The sequence below is a fragment of the Poecilia mexicana genome, unplaced genomic scaffold (genome assembly GCF_051168715.1).
Source record: "Poecilia mexicana isolate PSO_F unplaced genomic scaffold, ASM5116871v1 scaffold_20, whole genome shotgun sequence".
NCBI lineage: Eukaryota > Metazoa > Chordata > Actinopteri > Cyprinodontiformes > Poeciliidae > Poecilia > Poecilia mexicana.
Genome location: NW_028263389.1, coordinates 23818926 through 23836071, shown reverse-complemented (window position 1 = coordinate 23836071; position 17146 = coordinate 23818926). Strand labels below are relative to the sequence as shown.

General features: G+C 41.3%; 1 protein-coding gene and 1 pseudogene across 1 annotated transcript in view; both read right to left on the bottom strand.

Moving 5' to 3' along the window:
* Positions 1–17146, bottom strand: part of vopp1b (VOPP1 WW domain binding protein b) — a 98682-nt gene that overhangs the window by 64299 nt on the left and 17237 nt on the right. The window lies entirely within an intron of this gene.
* On the bottom strand, positions 10895–15814 carry LOC148153498 (uncharacterized; annotated as a pseudogene).

The window sequence follows — 17146 nt, the reverse complement described above, 5'->3', positions numbered from 1 at the left end:
TAACCACACTAATCCAATGTGTAACAGTGGTTTGGTTAATCTACCTGTATAATGCCCAAAACAGGAAGTAGTTCGAACTGCCAGCTGAGGCCTCCTCTGTAATAATTGAGTGTTCCGCCATGTTGTAGTTCTGACCTTCTGCTCTGCCCTCTGTATTAAAGTGTTCCGCCATATTTAGAACTACAGAGTCTTTGTAGTCCAACCAGCAGTTCTCCCTATCTCTGCATTCTGTTGCTATGGTGATGAAACTGCCCTGCGTGTGTGTCAGAGACTTTATCTATCTTTATGAGACACCCAGTCAGTTTTAATGAAAAAAGCAGTCCGAACAACTGCTTCCCGTTCGGGATCCGTAAGCCCGATCCAAAAACCGTTTGAAGCATATGAGAGGGCTATTTTTCGTCTCATTTAGTACCGCGATTCATATCTGTAGCTCAATCACAGTAATTGCAGTGATGAGAGAAAAATGGTGTGCGTTGAGCTCAGAGATTTTTCAGAAATATATGTAAAACACTGGGGAGGAACGTCAGTTACCCTGTCCCAAAACTTTGCTCTGAAGCACCTGGACCGAAAACCGTAAGCCCTAGGGAAATTTTGAAAACATTTTACCGGAGCAGGCATACGTATCAATGTCATGACCAACTTTCATACCAATAGAGCAATTTTTGCACCCATGAGAGCAATTTCAAAATTATTTTGGGGTCAAAATTCCACTCTTTTTCTCACTCTAAAAAGCGGCAGTTGGTTTCAGTTACACTCTAAGGTTTCGGCAGTTGGAAATTTCGCTCGTTTTTCGCTTTTTACGTCGCCGTCGTAACTCCGATCCCCAATAAAAATAATAGCTCCAATGCCGGGATCGAGACACACGTTTTGATACCACTTTTGTGGGTGGGCACGCAGCGGTACGAGCCGCATTAACGGTAATGGAAGAAGTTGTTATAATAATAATAATATCCAGGCGTTCTATTGGGTGTAGATTAATAGGTGCCTGCCATGCAATGCATGGAGGCAGTGACTGACCTGCTTCGCAGGTCAGTCACTGCTCTCCCTATGCATTGCTATGGCATGCCCCAATAATAATATCCAGGCGTTCTATTGGGTGTAGAACAATAGGTGCCTGCCATGCAATGCATGGAGGCAGTGACTGACCTGCTTCGCAGGTCAGTCACTGCTCTCCTTATGCATTGCTAATGGCATGCCCCAATAATAAACATTCTATTGGGTGTAGAACAATAGGTGCCTGCCATGCAATGCATGGAGGCAGTGACTGACCTGCTTCGCAGGTCAGTCACTGCTCTCCCTATGCATTGCTGGCAGGCCCCAAAAATAGAGCAGGTAAAGAGTATAAATTTTGGGGGGTTGTGGTTTGATGAAAAATTAAAATGGAATATTCACATTCAAAAGATTGTAGATAAATGTAAGAGAAAGTTGAATATATTAAGGTGTTTGGCTGGTAGTGAAAGGGGGGCAGAGAGACAATTGTTAAAAAAAGATTTATACAGGGATGAAAAGATCCAACTTTGATTTTGGTTGTTTAGTTTACGGTTCAGCAGCTAAAACTCATCTGGATAAATTAGACAGTATTCAACATCAACCATTAAAACCAACCATTAAAAACCCATTTGTTTGAACTAGCATACAGCTTTTAATTACCCTTGTACTGTCTTATAAATCTTGTTTGTTTTATTACCGATATGTATTTTATAACTTGTTTTATGTCAAGGTGACCTTGGGTGTCCAAAAAGGTGCCTATAAATAAAATGTATTATTATTTATTATTATTATTATTATTATTATTATTATTAAGATTGTGTACTGGAGCATTCAAAACAACACCTACAGCAGCATTAGAAATAGAAACGGGAGAATTGCCATTAGATCTAAGGAGAACTAAACTAGGAATTAATTATTGGTTAAATTTGATGGGTAATAAATGTGATCATCCAACTCGGAAAATTTTAAAATCATGTTGGGAAAAGGAAGAGTTGAGGAGTTATGGATGGAAAATTGAAAAGGACATAAAGGAATTTAAAATTGATAGTCTAGAAATTAATCAAACAGATCCAATATCAATTATTCCACCCTGGATTCCTCCAGAAACCGTAGTAGATATATCAAAAATGGTAAAGAAACAAGACAAATCAAATGTTGTAGATAGGTATTCAGTGCAATCATATTTAAATAATTATTATCGACATGTTCAAATTTCGATAATAACAGATGTATCAAAAATAGCTGGAAAAATGGGAATAGCATTTGCAATCCCAGAATTCTATTTGAAAATAGGGAAAAGAATTATGGATGGGTTATCAATTTATACAGGTGAAATGTTAGCAATACTATTGGCATTACAATGGATAGAGGACGTAAAACCACTGCAAACAATAATTTGCTCAGATTCAAGCTCGGCTTTGTTAAGCATAAAATATATTAATACGGATAGTAGGATGGACATCTTATTAGAAATATATCATACTCTATTTAGAATACAAAATATGGGGTTAGTAGTTGTTTTTGTATGGGTTCCAGCTAGGGCTGAAACGATTCCTCGAATGATTCGAGTACCTCGATTACTAAAATTCCTCGAGGAAAATTTACCTGCCTCGAAGCTTCGTTAATTTATGTTTTATTAGTTAGTGCACCGTGTTCCGGCCGGGACTTCATTTGCGTTGCGCGGAGCTCTCACTTCCTCCTCTGAGTTGTTGACAAAAGCTAAGTCTCAGCGACATAAAGTCTAATCTTCAAGATTGGCCCGTGGGGATTTTATTGATTGATGATAATTCCCGACTTTTTATCGTTTTTGGGGAACCGATAAGCATCCTTAAAATGACTGGGGGAATGCCTGGAGTACGGCAGCATTTCTCCTCCGGGGATGCTGGTTGAAAGCGAACGGCGGGAAGAGCGCTGAGGTGAGCGGATAGACTGAACAGGGCGGGCGGCTGAGTAGCTGATGCTTACCATGTAAATGTAGCTTTACCGACGAACCGCACAATAAATTTCATATCCCGGTCTGAAGAAACGGGTGGCGGAGCGCATCGTACATGGCTGGTAGATGAGTTTCTGAGTGTGACCAGTGAAGGTGTCGTAAATATCCCGTATTGCTTCCCCCCGTGTTCGTCCCCCGGTCTAACGGTTCGTCAGTCCGCTGGTCTATTTCCTCCCCTCCACCCCATCTTACGTTCGTTCATTCGCCCTCTCCTCCCACTCCAGACGGCATTTCCCGTATTTTCAAACCCAAAGCGTGAAAGGTTAGGTGGCAAGGTGAGTTTAATTAATCTATTAAACTCACTGAAGATGAATACATAAACTAAAAGCTGGATTGTAGACATTTTTTATAAGCATATTTGTGAGCCTGCCTCTTTGTTATTAAATTCAATATAATTTCAGATTTTTCTATAACTTTTCTTCTGGTTAACTTAGAAAGTGAGATATTATTGTTACAGGTTAGTTTTCTAAACTACAAAAAAGCAACTGTTAGGGATGCTCAAATATAAAAAATTGGACTGATATTGATATCTGATAGTAACACCGGTATTATGCCAGATTTACCAATATTTCATTTTAGAATTTTTTTTTATCCGATTACTCGATTAATCGTAAGAATAATCGATAGATTACTCGATTACTAAAATATTCGTTTACAACAGCCCTAGTTCCAGCACATATAGGGGTAGAAGGAAACAAGAGGGTTGATAAAATGGCCTATACCTATCCTATTAGGTATACAGTTAGGACAAGTAAATCTGAAGGGGAAAGTCAAAGAGGAGCTGATGAAAATATGGCAGAGCAGGTGGGATGAAGGTTTAACAGGATGATGGTTTTATAAAATTCAGAAGTTTGTAGGAAGGAAAAGAAAGGGAAGAAAAAACAGAAAGGAGGAAAGAATAATAACAGGGTTAAGGTTCGGTCATACAGGGCTTAATTATTCACTTTTTAAAATACAGAAGCATAAAACAGGAAAGTGTGAATATTGTGAGAAGTTTGAAACAATAGAGCATGTTATTTTAGAGTGTTATAAATATGAAGAAGAGAGAAGATGCTTAAAAAAACAAAGTTATTTCATAGAATCTGAGTAGAGTAAGATGGTTGTGAATGTGTAAAGAATAACAAAGAGTGGTACATAAAGCTATAGGCAAGTAAGGTTATATAAGTAGGTGTGTATGTTTAGTCAGAAATTATTGTAGGGATTAGATATGAAGTAAAAGTAGGGGAAAATATATAGATCATCACGAACCACACTCCATACCAGTAAGTGGCGGTAATGCTACTGAAAGTTTATTGCCAACTGCCAATAAAAACCAACAAGAAGAAGATAAAAGCCACACGGGGCAAGGATCGGACCCGATACCTGGAGCGCTCCAGGCCTTCCCCCAAGTCAGACAAAGACTGATGAAATATTTGCGCCCCAACGGCGTTTTTTGTGTGTGTGCACGGATCCTTATTTTTGAACACCTAATTGTGGACTTTTTGTTGGACAATTATTGAAATATCTCCTTTTGTTTTGATTCAAAGGCTGTACTATAGATTTGGTGTGGGGTTGTTTAATTGTTAAAAATGAAAGATTGACAGAAATAACATGGTGATTCCAGTGGAACAGCTGATTTTTGGTTATTAAATATAGCGTGCCACTCCCAGCCGCAAGTGTGCGATCGTTTTCTTTTGTTTATTTCAAATCGTTCTTTCTAGTTTTGATTATGAAAGGCAACAGACATACTTATTTCTAAATTTTTATAAAAATAATTCAAAGAACTCTCTTGACCGTGTTAAATCTTCCGTTTAGACGGGGATTTGTTACACGCTGCACCGAAAACTCCGGAGTATCAAAGAAACTGCATGAACTAAGTGCGTAAATGAAGCTATGAGGCAGTGTTGTGTTCAAGACCACCTAACGCGAGACCAAGACAAGACCAAGACCAGAGTGTATCGAGACCGAGACAAGACCAAGACTTTTAGGGTCCGAGATCAAGTCAAGACCAAGACCGAGTGAAGTCGAGACCGAGTCAAGACCAAGACCAGCTACATGACACAATAAAATGTAAAATATGATCAAAATTGCTTTTCAAAATAATCTGAAAGATCCATCAGTGTTGTGTTCAAGACCACCTAACCCGAGACCAAGACAAGACCAAGACCAGAGTGTATCGAGACCGAGACAAGACCAAGACCAGCGGTCTGTGCTACATGACACAATAAAATGTAAAATATGATCGAAATTGCTTCTCAAAATAATCTGAAAGATCCATATTCCCATAAAAACACCTAGATATTAAATACTTAATACATTTTACCAATATTAAATATTCAATTTCTGTGCTAAAATGTGTGATGGTCTCGTGCCATCCCTAAAAACATAACGCCCTGGACATTTGCCCATATTGCTCATATAAGAAACCACCACTGTTGCACCATTAAACATAGCAATTGAGGCAATGCCCTGATGGTAAATAACGCTCAACTATGAACACTGACCAAGGAGCAACAAGCAAGAAGTAACCAAACAGAAGGCGCTCATCGTGACTGTTTTCACTCTCTATCCCAGTACATGAAGCCAGGTAGTCTGACACCATGGCAGACATTACAGCTGCCACTTTGAACAAAAACAATCAAAGAGCAATGTGCATGCTCTGCGTGCTCTTTCGTTCTTGTGTTTTAGTTATTTGTTAATTTAAATATCAACGTACATAATTAAATAATGATGCAGTGTACACAGAGCATTACAAGAACAAAGAACGGGTGTTCTGTCAGGTCAGATCGTCATACGCTTAGCACAGACTCACGGTGTTCTGTCATACATTGTCAGATAGTCGTATGCTTAGCTCAGACATGCATACGCAACATAGAATCATGACATAGATCATTATTAACAGTTATTAACAGTTGTATGGCATCCAGCTGCAGCCAGACCTGCTTTAAACACACTTTGAAACCACGACAACGCATGTATATCTATCTAGTTATCATATTATGTCATATTATAAACAATTTAATGACTTATTTTCGTCATAACTTGTTGCGTATACTGACAACTCCACTGATGGTCGGACTTAATGCGCATGCGCTGGCATGGTACTCACAGCATGTATGCTATCCTGACAGCGTATGGTAATCTGATAGAACACCGGCTATATCTGTCAGACACGTCATTACCATAAGATTTCATTTAATCAGCAACACAGAATCATGACGTAGATCGCCATACACTTTGTTATTAACAGTTGTATGGCATCCTGACTTAGCGGTTAAGTGAGTTTTACACGGGCGTGTGTTGTAGCTGACTCCAGCTGCAGCCAGACCCAGCTTTAAATACACTTTGAAACCATGACAACACATGTATATCTATATAGTTATCATTGAAAACAATTTAATGACTTATTTTCGTCATAACTTGCTGCGTATGGTGAACTGACAACTCCTCTGACGGTCGGACTTCTTAATGCGCATGCACAGGCATGGTACTCACTGCATGTATGCTATTCTGACAGCGTATGGCTATCTGATAGAACAACGGCTCTCAGCGACACTCCAGTCCTATCTAATAAGTAAAGAGACGAGCAGATGAATCGACTGTTCCTGAATGTCACATCACTATATTGTAGACTTTTGGACACAGCGCCGTTGTCCCATATATGCGACAAGTCAGTCAACATCTCCGCACAATAATTCAGCGCAGTGAGTGACAACTTTTTTTCATCACAAATTCGTATGTGTCTCTGAACAGCTAGCTTTGCTAACATCACGTTAACGGAGCTTACCTTCTTTGAGCTACTTTTCTAAGTGACGAAAAAAGTTAGACGTTGTCCCCACCGTCTGTGAAAGCGAAGCAATGTTGAGTTAGCTGTGGCCATCGGATTTCTTACTATTTATGCAGCACTATTATATTACTGACGATTAGACAAACATTTTCTGCCGCTGAGAGAAAACCACTGCGCATGTCCTGGAGCGCCGTGCACAAGTGAAAGGTGGGGAGGGGAGGGGGGAGGGGGGAGGGGAGGAGGAAAAACACGTAGTGGCTTGGATTTTAATTGGTGCGTTTTGCATCCACTGAAAACAAAGATGTTAACAAATAAACTGGACAGTATGCTGTACGTTTAGTGGTATTTTCACAGTTGCGGTCTCGACTGGTCTTGAAATAAAATGCCGAGTCCTCAGCGCCCGAGACCGAGACAAGACCGAGACCAAATGCGGTCGAGTCCGAGACGAGACCGAGACCATCAGAAAACGGTCTTAAGACCGGACTCGACACCAAGACCGATCTCGAGTACCACAACACTGAGATCCATATTACCATAAGAACACCTAGATATTAAATACTTAATACATTTTACCAATATTAAATATTCCATTTCTGTGCTACAATGTGTGATGGTCTCGTGCCTTCCCTAAAACATAACGCCCTGGGCATTTGCCCATATTGCTCATGTAAGAAACCATCACTATCTGCACCATTAAACATAGCAATTGAGGCAATGCCCTGACTGTAAATAACGCTCAACTATGAACACTGACCAAGGAGCAACAAGCAAGAAGTAACCAAACAGAAGGCGCTCATCGTGACTGTTTTCACTCTCTATCCCAGTACATGAAGCCTGGTAGTCTGACATCATGGCAGACATTACAGCTGCCACTTTGAACAAAAACAATCAAAGAGCAATGTGCATGCTCTGCGTGCTCTTTCGTTCTTGTGTTTTAGTTATTTGTTAATTTAAATATCAACGTACATAATTAAATAATGATGCAGTGTACACAGAGCATTACAAGAACAAAGAACGGGTGTGTCAGGTCAGATCGTCGTACGCTTAGCACGAACTCACGGTGTTCTGTCAGATCAGCATACGTTGTCAGATAGTCATACGCTTAGCTCAGACATGCATACGTTGTCATTACCATATGATTTTATTTAATCAGCAACATAGAATTATGACGTAGATCATCATACACTTGGTTATTAACAGTTGTATGGCATCCAGCTGCAGCCAGACCTGCTTTAAATACACTTTGAAACCACGACAACGCATGTATATCTATCTAGTTATCATATTATAAATAATTTAATGACTTATTTTCGTCATAACTTGTTGCGTATGCTGAACTGACAACTCCACTGACGGTCGGACTTCTTAAGGCGCATGTGCTGGCATGGTACTCACTGCATGTATGCTAGCAACATAGAATCATGACGTAGATCGTCATACACTTTATTAACAGTTGTATAGCATCCTGACTTAGCGGTTAAGTGAGTTTTACGCGTGTGTGTTGTAGTTGACTCCAGCTGCAGCCAGTCCCTGCTTTAAATACACTTTGAAACCATGACAACACATGTATATCTATATAGTTATCATTGAAAACAATTTAATGACTTATTTTCGTCATAACTTGCTGCATATGGTGAACTGACAACTCCTCTGACAGTCGGACTTCTTAATGCGTATGCGCAGGCATGGTACTCACTGCATGTTTGCTATTCTGACAGCGTATGGTTATATGATAGAACAACGGCTCTCAGTGAGTGACACTCCAGTCCTATCTAATAAGTAAATAGCCGTGGAGAAGAATCGACTGTTTCTGAATGTCACCTCACGATATTGCAGAATTTTGGACTTAGTGTTGTCCCATATATGCGACAAGTCAGTCAACACCTCCGCACAATAATTCAGCGCAGTGAGTGATAACATTTTTCATCACAAATAACGTGTCTCTGTACAGCTAGCTTTGCTAACATCATGTCAACGGAGCTTACCTTCTTTGAGCTACTTTTCTAAGTGACGAAAAAAGTTAGACGTTGTCCCCACCGTCTGTGAAAGCGAAGCAATGTTGAGTTAGCTGTGGCCATCGGATTTCTTACTATTTATGCAGCGCTATTATATTACTGACGATTAGACAAACATTTTCTGCCGCTGAGAGAAAACCACTGCGCATGTCCTGGAGCGCCGCGCGCAAGTGAAAGGTGGGGAGGGGAGGGGGAGAGGGGAGTAACAGAAACACGTAGTTGCTTGGGTTTTAATCAGTGCGTTTTGCATCCTTTGAAAACAAAGATGTTAACAAATTAACTGGACAGTATGCTGTACGTTTAGTGATATTTTCACAGTTGCGGTCTCGACTGGTCTTGAAATAACATGCCGAGTCCTCAGCGCCCGAGACCGAGACAAAACCGAGACCAAATGCGGTCAAGTCCGAGACGAGACCGAGACCATCAAAAAATGGACTTAAGAACGGTCTCGAGACCAAGACCAACTTTGAGTACCACAACACTGCTATGAGGGCTACTTTCTAGCCTAAAAACATCTTAAAACAACTTTTTATGACAAACTTACCTCTGTTTATCGCTGCTGGTGACACAGTGCAGTGGTGGCCATCTTGCTGGTCCAGAGACGAGACGGGTATGGCTGCAGGATGGTTTGGAAAGCCACTACTCCGTGCTCTGGCCTTTCAAAATAAAAAAAAACTAAACTAAAAACTCAGGCTAACCATTTTTGTCGGTGACCAGAGGTCTGGTATTATTTGTTTCTCACAGAAGCATTACTTAAACTGACTTGCGACTGGCAGAAAATATTACAGTTTATAGCCTGAAACCTGAAAGGAACAAGCTTGTCTGCCTGCAGCCTGCATGATATGGAGAGCCATTTCAGCCAAAATTAAATAAATAAATAAATGGGTGAAATAAATAAACAAATGAGCAAAATAATACAATAAATGAGTGAAATAAATAAAAAAAAATAGTTAATTGTCATTTTTATTCCCATTTATATTTGTTTATTTATAAATCTATTTATTCCAGATTAATTTAACCATTTTTATGTTCCCATTTTCATTTGTCCAATTTTAATTTTCCCTTTTGTGTTTACCCATTTTTCATTTATCCATTTACCCATTTTTCATTAATCTATTTTTCATTTAACCACTTTTCAATTTCCCTTTTTCATTAACCCAATTTTTAAATTTATTTTTCATATCATCAATTTTTCAATTTCCCCTTTTCTCTTATGAGATTTTCATTTATCTATTTTTCATTTGTCCATTTTCATTTATCCCTTTATCTATTTACCCATTTTTCATTAATCTATTTTTTTTATTTAACTTTTCAATTTCCCTTTTCATTAACCCAATTTTCTATTTTCCAGTTTCATTAATCAATTTCTCATTGTAACGTTTGGGTTGTATTAGGGAAGGAGAAGAGGCGGCAGAAAACTCACAACCACACTGGTACTGGGAATTCCACAGTATTGTCCTTTAATGAACTCTTCACCAACCTTACAAAACCCAGTTGAACGGCTGCTATATTATCAAACATGAAAATGAGCAGAGTCCAAACTACCCGTAACGTTACTAAAGTTAGAGATCTTACATGTCCATGTAGTGACTATGGCACGTTTCTCCCACGCTCTCTACAGAGAAGCAGTGGCATGCTTGACACGTGACGTCATTAGAGATACTAGAGTGTCTTAAAGAGATAGCACACAATTACGGCTGTTACATATTCCCCCCGGTCAAAAAAAGGCTGCCCTCAGCCGAACACAGCAAAGGTACAGTCTATACTTAACAAGCCTCCATACATGGATAAGTTGTTAAGAGTAAACAGGGAATATACAGCACAGTAGTGAAAAACTGGCATACATGACAGTTTCCAACAAAGGTAATGTCTACTTGGACAATTACTGTAAAACGAAAAGAAACTCAGAGCATTCAGGACAATTACAAGATGAAATTCCCATTTTGTACTTTTTTAGAATGCCAGAACAATTAGCATAACATGTGAGAAACATTTAAACATGACCTGTATAAAACTTGAGCAACAGTCATATAACACCAATGAACACAGACAAACATAAAATGCTAATAAGGTCACTTCAGGTCAAACCTGGAAGTATGAAAAGGTTTGGTCCACCTATTGACTGACCAGTCAGCGGTGACCCTCGGGACACATCTTGGTCTAAAATTATAAGAGACACCAACAGCACACCCATTGTCAGCAGGGGGTGAACTGTAAACAACCGTCTCCAAAGCAGTGTCGGTGTCTTGGACAAGGTTTTGGTCCAAAAGGAGTGGAACAGGGTCAGCGTATTCCAAATCAGTTTCAACTGGGACGTCGTCAGAGACGATAGCAGCGTCAACATCATAGTTAGGCTCTGGGTCCAAAAGAACCGGGGGCAAACTGCTGTCTGGTAAGATGGAATCCAAATCTGCAGAAGCCGTTTGCTTTGAGTGTTTGTTAGATGAAGCTGTAGCCCAGGTGTAGAACGGTTGAAGGTTTGCAACATGAAAAACTCCAGCTTTCTCTCCAGTGTCCACTTTGGTTAGACAATAGTTCACATCGGACATCTTTTTGTAGACACGGTAGGGACCCATGCAGAGAGGTGCCAGTTTTGCTGAAAAGTTAGATGATGCATCCCACTTTGGGTGTGATTTTGCTCTGACCAGGTCTCCGACTTTAAAAGAGACTGGGCGTCGTCTTAGATCATAGTAATGCTTTCGCCTTCTATGACTTTCTGTGATAACTGTACAAGCATGGTCATGAGCATCTTGAATCGAGGCTCTCAGGTGATCTGGGTAATTAGTCTCAGGGTCGTCCATCCCTTCCCACGACGGCTGAGTGATGAGGTCCAAGGGAATGTCCATAGAGAATCATTGCGGGGCTCAGACTTGTACTCTCATGAGGTGCGGTACGCAGCACGAAACAAATCTGGGGAAGATATTTGTCCCAAGAAGTGTGTTTGTCCTCAATATATGCTCGAATGGCTGTTTTCAACATGCGATTTACACGTTCAGTTGCATTAGTTTGAGGATGGTAGGCAGTTGTCATTCTGTGCTCAGTTCCAAGTGTTGACACAACATGTTCAAACAGTTCACTGATGAAAGGTGTTCCCCTGTCTGAAATAAGGTATTTTGGGGAACCATGTCGGGCGAATATGTCGGTGATGAACTTATTAGCAGCAACTCGAGCAGTTGCTTCCCTCACAGCACTCACTTCAATCCATTTTGAGAAATAGTCCACAAAAACAAGGATATATGCGTTTCCCATTTGAGTGCGGGGTAGTGGGCCGATGTAGTCCACACCCGTGGTTGGATTGGGGAGTTGGTTTAGTGACTTGGCACGAACGACATGACACCACATATTTCTTTACATCAGAGTTCATGTTTGGCCAGAAGAATCTGAGACGCAAGCGTGCCAGAGTTTTTGCAACGCCCAGATGTCCGGCTGTAGGATGGTCATGATAATACTTGAGCAGATAACTCAGAGTGTAGTCGGAGCAAAACGTTTAATCTGCTTGAGTGGGTGAAGACCACACTTTGTTTTCGAATCAATGAAATATGAGAGTCCATCTTGTACAATGAACTTTTGCAGATCTTGGTTGTCCTCCTCACTCTGTTGGTTGTTTTCGAGTTGGCAGAGTAAGTTGGCAGTGACTAGGTCCTCTAGTTGCAACTGACGAACATGAGGATGGTCCGACACAATTACAGAGGGCAGAGCACGAAGATCCATGCTTCCAATCACGGCATAGGGAGGAAGAAGATCCATGGGCGTGTCCACGTCTGGGAGGGGATTACGTGAAAGGGCATCAGGCACCTTATTATGTTCTCTAGGTTTGTGGATGATGCTGAAGTCAAAATCCTGAAGGCGAAGAGACCACCTTGCAAGCCTACCAGAGGGATTTGGTCAAGACATCAACCACTTGAGGCTGCTGTGGTCGGTGTAAATAGTCACATGTAAACCTTCGACATAAGGACGGAAATGTTCCAAAGCCCAGATAACAGCCAGACATTCTTTTTCTGGAGTCAAATAGGGCTTTTCTGACTTATGCAGCGAATGGGTAGCAAAAGCCACAACTACATCTTTGCTGTTCTCATCCCTCTGCATCAATAACGCATCATATGCATCAATGTGGATGAAGAACGGACACGTAAAATCCGGGAATTTCAGCACTGGTGCCGAAGTTATGGAATGTTTTAGAAAGTCAACAGCTGCTTGGCACTCGTCGGTCCAGTTGAACAGTACGTCCTTTTTAGTGAGAGTGAAGATTGGCTCTGCGTGACGTGCATAATCTTGTACAAAGCGGCGGTAGTAGCCTGTTAAGCCAAGAAACTGTCGCACCTGCTTTGTCGTGGTTGGCACTTTAAACTCAGTCACAGCTGTCACCTTGTCAGGGTCGGTATGAATGCCGGATGGTGTGACACGGTAGCCGAGGAAGGTGAGTTCCGAAAGGCAGAATTGACAGAATTGCTCAGTTTCAATGAGAGGCCAGCAGATTTAAGCCTGTCAAGGACCTCCTCTAGGTCAAGTAGATGCTGCTCAAAAGTTGGCGATGCGACAACAATATCATCCAGATATACTGCACACGACTTATAAATCAGGCCAGCTAAAACATTGTTCATAAGTCGCTGAAAGGTCGCAGGAGCATTACATAGACCAAAAGGAAGGACCTTGAACTGAAACAGGCCACAATGCATGATGAAAGCAGTCTTTGGTTTAGCCTGTTCGGCAATGGGGACCTGCCAGTAACCTCGAGCAAGGTCTAGTGTTGTCAGGAACTTTCCTCCTGATAAAAAGTCCAATGACTCATCCACTAGTGGGAGTGGGTAAGAGTCTTTTACAGGCAGCTGATTCAAACCCCGGAAATTAACACAAAACCGTGGTTCATGAGGGCGGGTTGGTCACAATGACCACAGGAGCCGCCCATGGTCCAGACGCAGGTTCAATGATGTCATCTTTTAGCATCTTTTGCACTTGTTCTTCAATGATTTGCTTTTTAGCTGGGGAGGTGCGATAAGGCGGCAAGTTAATTGGTTTTGCATCCCCAGTGACTATGACATGTTCTGTCAGAGAAGTGCAACCTAGATGACCATCAAACAGATCACTGTAGTTATCTATTAACTTTAACAGTCCATCTTTTTCCTCAGGATTTAAGTTAGCTTCTTCAACTTTTTCCTTAAGTGAGAGCTGTGGAGTGTTCTGTAGAGTCATCATTCCACATTCAAAATCAGCCTCCAACAAAGTCATTTTCATAGGGTTCATCCAGAAATGGGGGATTGTCATCCACAATTACTGTTCTGGTTGGAACATGAATTGTTAGTGAAGTGCGAGTCATAAAATCCATCCCAAGAACTAAGGGGAATGAAAGGCACTATCACAAATCGTTGATAGACTGACTTGCCCATAAATCCAATGGTCAACCAGGTTACACCTAACGGATTGCAGTCGGTGCCGTTGGCCAGTCTTATGGGTGGGGAATGCCACTGATCCTTTAATGAGATATTTTGGGTCTTTTCGGGTATCAAGTCTGCGTTTACTGCTGAAAGCGACGCACCTGTGTAAAGTGTGGCCTCCAGAGCTGTTCCTTTGAAGTTCACTTTAACTCTGAAAGGGGTGTTCCAAGCTGATTGTGAAGTTCCATCTTCAACGTGATTGAGCATAGGTGGTGAACTTGGAACTGATACAGGCAATGAGGGCGGAGTTACTGACTGGGGGGAGGGTTGGCCCTGTGAAAAACTCTCCCCCCTCTGAAGTTTCCCTGCTTTCTACTCACTGGTTGTGTTTATCTCATCCTGTTAGTGCTTTCTTGTTCTGCAGTCTGTGTTCCATGACATTCAGTGGAACAGTTTGGGCATGTGCGGGATGTAACACCAGGCATGGAACATCTAAAACAGTAGGGACCACCATCAGTTTTATTTTTCAGCTGAACTCTTGATGGCTGTGACAGGCTGGTGCTGAGAACGGAATGGAGCTCATGGACAGTAAATCCATTACTGACCTGACAGGTGTTCCATACAGTGCCACTCTATACTTCTCTACTGCATGTTTACAGATTAGGTTAATCTGCTCCTGCTCAGAGAGAGCAGGAGCAGTCTTTTGAACTCACTGACCATATGGGTCACAAATGTAGGGAGAGGTTCTTCGGGGTGCTGGAAACTGTCTAAGATACCTCTCATAATATTCTCCTGGTTGTCAGTAGGTAAGAATACAGTTCTGAAAAGTTCACAAAATTCAGCCCACGTAGATACATGAGAGCCGAGAACATTAAACCACTTCCTTGGTGCCTTAGCTAGAAAATGTGGAAGTTCTCTGAGAACCTGTGTGTCTGTTAAGTCCATGGAAGTCTTGTAAGCATTGACAGACTGCAGCCATTCCTCTGGGTGAGGGCCACCATCATTAGTGAACACAGGGGGCTCCAATTTTGTTTGGTGCAACGCAGCAGCGAGCACTCTGGTAGTATTAATTAACTCCAGTGAATCCGAATGGGTCTGAGACAAAGCCCTCGTGGTCTGAGTGGGGTCGGGTGCTGAGTCGCATTGTTCTTTTTTTCTGGCGTGTAGACTAGGCACATATGGAGTAGATGATGCTTGAGGAAAAGGCTGAGTAATCTGAGCAACTGGGACTTTAGGGACAGCTTTAGTTTGTTGAGTCCAACGTTCCAAAATATTTTTCTGGAGATCCAATGAATCATGTAAACATTGTTGAAGCATGTCCACCTCTTCTTTCAGACTTTGTACTTTAAGTTTCAGGTCAGGGGTTTTGTGCCTGACGGTACTTTGGCTTGGGAGCAACCTAAAGTCCAAATCATCACACAGGTCAGCCAAGTCAGGATGAGTATCCATCATGCACACTTATGTGAACCCGAGTCTGTGCTAGGATAAATTCAGTTCTCTCTTTTCCTTTTATTATTTTTTTTTTCCAAGTACTCACGGCTTCAGTTCGTATCTTCTCTGATGGACTTAAAGTCTTGCAGCCTTGATCTGGTACAGAGCTGATTTCTAATTTCTTACTGGAGAAAAAAAAAGGGCTTGCCTCGCGCTTAGCCGATGAGAGGTTTTCAGCTTCGCTTCACCGTGCACACATGCACATTCAGAAATTATAAAGCAAAATCCGTCTCACGAATAGGCGGTGCAGTTGCTCCAAGTTGTCACAGTAAAGGGTTGAAACCTGGGACCGTGTTATATTCCAAAAACGGCGTTGAAGACTCCGCTCGTTGTCGTTGAAAAACTCCGAAGTCCGCGTCTGGCCTAGCTCGGTTCGTTCCCACGAGGAATGGCGGCGGACGTCCACTATACTGCAAAGTCTTTCTTCCATGTTTCAAACATCAGCTGGTAGAAGATACTGCATTCTGAGGTCCAAGAGAAATTGTTCGGGCGCCATTTGTAACGTTTGGGTTGTATTAGGGAAGGAGAAGAGGCGGCAGAAAACTCACAACCACACTGGTACTGGGAATTCCACAGTGTTGTCCTTTAATGAACTCTTCACCAACCTTACAAAGCCCGGTTGAACGGCTGCTATATTTTCAAACATGAAAATGAGCAGAGTCCAAACTACCCGTAACGTTACTAAAGTTAGACATCTAGCATGTCCATGGCACGTTTCTCCCACGCTCTCTACAGAGAAGCAGTGGCGCATAAACGTGACGTCATTAGAGATACTAGAGTATCTTAAAGAGATAGCACACAATTACGGCTGTTACATCATGTATCCCTTTTTGCCCATTTTTGTATCCCTTTTTACTAGAGATGTGCAGATCAGGTTTTTTCCTGCCGATTCCGATTCCGATCACCCATGAGGGCCGATCACGGCCGATCACCAATACCAATCACATAATTATTATTTTTTTAATCATAAGCACTACCTGTTACATTATGTGGAAAAAAGAACCATGAATTCACCTTAATTTAGACGAAAACTTGTTTTTAATAACTTTTTTCAAGAAAAAAAATCAAAACAGGCATTGTGCAAATTGTACTGCTATTGGTAATACTATCTTTAACAGACTGAAAACATAAGCAGGCTCTGAAGAGGCTAAATAATGCAAAGAGTCAAAATAAATCCTCTCAACATTGCCAAAAAATTCAAGTATAAAACTTTACATTCAAAGGCAAATACAGGTTCCATTACAATAAACAATCTGAATGCAAGCTTCCTGATAGCATGGCTAGCTGATTACTGCTAGTTCTGATTGGCTGTTTCTGACTGAGCGGAGTAATTATGCAGAACAGCGAGGAGATCGATTATTTTTTCAGAGATTACCTGTCTCATGTTAGGTCAGCGAAAGTTTTAATACGTATGTAAACTTTATTTTTTTAAGTTAGATGCTGCAGCTTTAAGCAGAGGTTCGGTATGAGAGTTCACTACCAGGTGGAGCAGAAGCGGCACTCCGTCTGTCAAATATTT